This window comes from Amblyomma maculatum, chromosome 5, assembly GCF_055883805.1.
Source record: "Amblyomma maculatum isolate TAMU_Amacu chromosome 5, ASM5588380v1, whole genome shotgun sequence".
Classification (NCBI taxonomy): Eukaryota; Metazoa; Arthropoda; class Arachnida; order Ixodida; family Ixodidae; genus Amblyomma; species Amblyomma maculatum.
In genome coordinates this window covers 15,716,249-15,721,332 of record NC_139348.1, presented here as the reverse complement: position 1 = coordinate 15,721,332, position 5,084 = coordinate 15,716,249, and the positions used below count along the sequence as shown (strand labels likewise).

General features: G+C 47.0%; 1 pseudogene; it reads right to left on the bottom strand.

Moving 5' to 3' along the window:
• Window positions 1-287: 287 nt before the first annotated feature.
• LOC146187803 (uncharacterized) lies at window positions 288-1,261 on the bottom strand (annotated as a pseudogene).
• Window positions 1,262-5,084: the final 3,823 nt, after the last annotated feature.

Sequence of the window (5,084 nt, the reverse complement as noted above, 5' to 3'; positions counted from 1 at the left end):
GACAAAATTCCAATGAAGGCCACGGCATAGATTATTAAATTGGTCGTGCAGGCGGAGCGAGCCGTTAGTCTTAATTCTGGACCGGTTTGCCGTGCTCAGCTCGAGCGACGTAGGAGGACGGATACCTTGAAGGTGGATTCATGGGTAGCAGCAGATGTCGGAACCACTGTCGACAAGGAACCGTTGCTTTGTAATTTGGTCGGTGACGAAGATGCGACGGCCTCCAGGTTAGCACTTCGCAGCCGTGTCTATGAGCTGCTGTGGGCGTTTCCCTTATGTCGAGTTGATCAGGGTGGTTGACATTGTCATGCTCTGTCCCCGAAGCGTCGATGGTAGTAGCACCGGTCGTCGTCACCAGGCTGCTGCGACGGGGTGGTGTCATGGTCACGGCTTTGCGGGTGACGCGTCGGCAGGTGTTGATGCAGGAGGCGTTGAAAAGAGCTAAGCTCTCGACTGATATCGTCGATATGGCGCGCAAGCTCTGTTGTGTTCAGCGGTGCTGCGACAGCCTGGACAATGGGCGACATCTGTGTCAAAGAGACTTCGATGACGCGATCGGCGATCCTGGCAAGTTGGTCGAGAGGTAGCTTAAGCTGAGCCTAAAAGCATTGACTGTACGTGTGGTGGAAATCGTTTAAGTCAATGTGCTCGCAGTAAGGAATCCTGGATTTCCATGTTGGCCGCGAGAGCACGCATGTGGTGGAGGAGCGGTGAAGGCTGGCGCTTGGCAAGTTCTGCGGACTGTAGTTGTCGCACCTTCTGGTCTTCGGAAAGTGTCAGGTGGCGGGTGATTTAGGTTTTTAGCTGTTCGTAAAGGTTGGCCGTTGGTGGGTTGACAAAGATATCCCGGACCTCATTGGCATAGCGGGCATCGAGTTGGGAGACGACATAATCGTAGCGGGTCCGGTTTTGCGTGATGTGTGCAAGGGAGAACTGGGCCTCGAATTGGCGAACCACCCCTTGGGCGAGTCGGGCGAAAGCAGCGGAAGCTTGATAGCGACACGGCAGACGCCGTGTGGAGGAGCGTGCCGGATGCCGTCTGTAGGAGTTCTGACGTCCTCGGCAGAGCCTGCAGGATGCTGCTGCACGGAAGCGTTGAGTTGGCCGTGCCGTTCGTGATGCTGTTGCTCTTGCTTATCCATTGCGATGCGCATTGTTCACGGTCTGGGCCACCAGATGTGGGATGTCGTTTCTGCCGAAGGACGGATCCCAGAATTAAAACGTAACGACTGTTTATTCGATTAACAGTGGTAGCGAACGAGCATACTAACGCCGCACTCGTTTCCTAAACGGTATGGAAAAAGCCGTGCTTTCCAGCCGTGCAGCCTGTTTTTGTAGCCGCCGCCGGTGTCGCATGCCTCGGGTGACGCAGCGGTGGCGCGGTGCTTCATCGATAAGGTAGTACAGCCTGCGGCCTTGTTACGTTTGGTTTGGTTTGTGAGGTTTAACGTCCCAAAGCGACTCAGGTGGCCTTGTTACGCTTGGACAGGTGATAACAAAGTGGAGGCTGTGTGGTAATATGTGCAGTGTGTGTCGCGACAAATGCAATAAGGAATGTTTTTGCAAAGATATGTATTCTTTTGTTTGGCAGAATTTTGGGGCCTAAGCTTTAATACTAGGGCTGCAACTTAGAATTTCGCCCCGCTGGGTACGAATGACCTAACCCTAACCAACAGTAGGTAGCTTCAGCATCCCGCTATGTCAAACGGTGTACAATAACTCAACTGTTGAAAACCATGTTTAAGAGAATTCTCGTACGTTTAACTAGGTTCCAGGTATGGCGCCTACCCTAATTTTTCTGTATATCGCTAAAAAATATTTGTCACATGGTACGCGTATTGTTTCGAGCCGCATTTTCTAGTGTAATAAAGGCCTCGTGAGTGAGTATAGTGAAGGGTTCGACATAATCCCGTCAGTACGCAACGTACACAAAAACGTGCACGAAAACCATAAGAAATAAAGAAAAAATGCTTAAAAACATTACGTTTCAGTACCCCTACGTTTTCCTTGGTCACAATGATCAAGGGACCCGTAACTGTCCCGAAACCTGATGTTTTAAATCACTTTGCTTTTTTTTGGCGAGTTTAAATTTTCATCAATAACCAATGAGTGGATGAATGAGTTCGCATACGTACGTGTGTATTTAATGATATTCAGTATAAACCTTCTGCGTCTTGTCTATTCTCTTTACTTTCTAGATGTATTACCCGTTTCGAACATGTACATTCAGAACCAGCCAGCCCAGCTGTCTACCCTTAGTATTATGGAGTTCGCGAGAAATTAAATGAGTGTGATGGGGGTGCGTCCCTAGTCATTGCCCAGACGAAGACTCCTTGTAGAAACGTTGGCTATCCGACGCAGGCTGCCCCTCGACATTTGTTTTGTTCTTTTCAATACTGTGTAGCGATCATCTCCCACTCATTCTATCTTGTATCCTTGTACAACGAGTCGCTGTCTACATTATATCCTGGGAAAGAAAACATCCAAAAATGTACAAAAGAGGAGTTTATTCAAAGTGCAGCTACAAAGGAAACCATAATCTTTGTCGCTTAGAGAAGAAATTGTGACCTGTAACATTGCACGAAAAGATCCAAAATATAATTTTGCATTCTTTAAATTGTGAGCGGAGGAAAAGAACATCATGCAGAAAAATGAAGTTGCAGATGTTTGCTTAAGCTCCTTTGAATAATTTTAGCGTCATTTTCAAAGGTTTATTTCTTCACGTTTTAATCAGCAAATCTAAATACCAGTCGCAAATAAATATACCTGTTAGGTGAAACATTTAGTAATCAAGTATGGCATTTTTGTGTTTACTTACAAATCAAGAATACAGCTGAAAATACCCATCAAAGGAGACATTCCAGCCAATGGCGTCAGTGATCAACAGTGGTCCAATTCCAGAGGAGGGACACCTGCTCTTGTTCATATGTCTCCCTAGACTACGCAGTTTTTTCTTTTAAAGACTTGGCATAATCTTCAGCGGAACAACTTTTGTCACCTACTAGAACGAGAGGTGTTTCTCGCCTCAGTTGCAGGAAGGTTCTTTCATGTCGATGCCATTGGTTGGAAGACTTCCTTTGTGGAATTTTGTTGCTGCATTCTCCACCTTTAACCGACTATAGAGGGATGGGCTGAAGCGTGAAACAGCCAAGCAATGATCGAACAGGGCGTCCTTTTATTCACTCCCTGCTTGCACATGCTCCGTTAGTGCTGAAATGGGAAAATTTGATATACATTTGGAGCAAGAATAATGGATAAAAATTGCATGGTAAGTTCTTTTAAAGATTTCGCAGTGAGCTCAGGTTTAAAGCCCTTTGCTTTTGTTTTGGATGCTTTTATTATATAATAATTTATTTGTTTATAGCCGGACCAGTCTTTAGTGCTTGTGCAGTTTTAAATTTCTAGTGTAGTTTTGTATCGTTACTGTTCCTGGCGTCCGCAATGTGTCCTCTAAGCTGTGTGTTGTATTGGGCCTGTGGTTTGGTGCTTGCGATTCCTTCAAGCGCAAGTTCCGTTCTTTGCAAGATACTGGTATCCACTTGCACCGCGCTTGAATAAAAAGCGATTAAAGTAACACACTTTCTTCAGGTCGTTCAGTTGCCAAGGGCTGGCTGAGGGAAATTTGATAGTTAACAACGCAACGGCGCGAAGTTCGTCGTTTTTCCTGCGCTCACTGGACCGCGATCCACGTCACGAACACGGCACGTCTCTGCAAAGCGATGCTTTATAGAATTACGCCCCGACGAATACTGACAAAGCAAATGCTCTAAAGCGAGGAGCTAAAAACGGCGAGTGGTGGCCGGAGCGAACCGTCGCCTGTATTCTCTGCTGGGCTTGTGACAAGTGCGTGCGTACGCTGCACCGCACGTGTCCCGTTTTGTTACCGCTGCTTTTCGTTCCCATGACGTTACGAGTAACCGTAGTGAGCTCGTAGTACCGAAAAGCCATCGGTGTACCCTAGTTTTGATAAACGTGTCATAAAAATGTATGGGACCTAGCAAGCGCGTAAATTCGCATCATAATTTTAATGCCCTTTGTGAAACGTTCAGGGTTACTTCATACCATTTCGCTTCCCGTTTAGCATTCCTCTAAAAGTAAAGTTGGAGGCTAGTTTGTGAGAGGGAAACTAATCAAACGCATATAAACAAAATTCTAACGAAAATATAGATTTTTAGCCACTTGGAAAAATTCATGCCAGTCTCTTAATGCCAAATAAAATTCGCAGAACGAAAGCGCGGGGCTAAAGACGCTACCGTGTCTACTCTTAGTGAGAAGCGTAAGCGTGTTCCTAATGTGTCGTGGGAGTCAACACCTGAACCGGTTATTGCTAGAGGGGTTCTCGTTCCGTTCGCGTTAAGTTCACAACTGTAGAAGAACGGCTGATTGGGCGAGATCTGCGCCGTCGTTGTCCACTTCTCCTCTTTGTCTCGTCTTTTTGCGCACTATACATTACTGTCCATCATGGTTCACCAACTCGCCCTCTGCGCCGTCGTTGTCCACTTCTCCTCTTTGTCTCGTCTTTTCGCGCATTATACATTACTGTCCATCATGGTTCACCAACTCGCCCTCTGCGCCGTCGTTGTCCACTTCTCCTCTTTGTCTCGTCTTTTTGCGCATTATACATTACTGTCCATCAAAGTTCACAACATCGTTAAGTAACGATGTTGGCGTGGCAAACGGTTCTTGAGGAAATATGTGTGAGCAAGTTTTGCTTCAGGCACTTTAGATGCTAACTAAAGGTATATAACGCGTCTCCCCCAGTGACTCGTCTGGTTCGTAGTGCTCGCCATAGAAAGGAGGAGGATGGTAGGGGCATCCCAGTAGATACGTGCGCCGGTGCGGAAAGGAGGAGGGTAGTTTCCGCACTGCGCACGCGCGCGCTGCTTCGAGAGCTGACCGAGTGGAGCGGTTGAAAGTTGGTTCTCCATAGAACGCCGGTACACTTTGAACTGAACTTTGGTTGCGTTCGATTCAACTCTCAGTCACACACAGCCAAAGCTTTCGAATGACTTTCGGAGCGTTGAATCACTTTGATTGTTTGCGTGCATTGCAGCCAAGAGGGGGCAATGTCTTTTGTACCACTC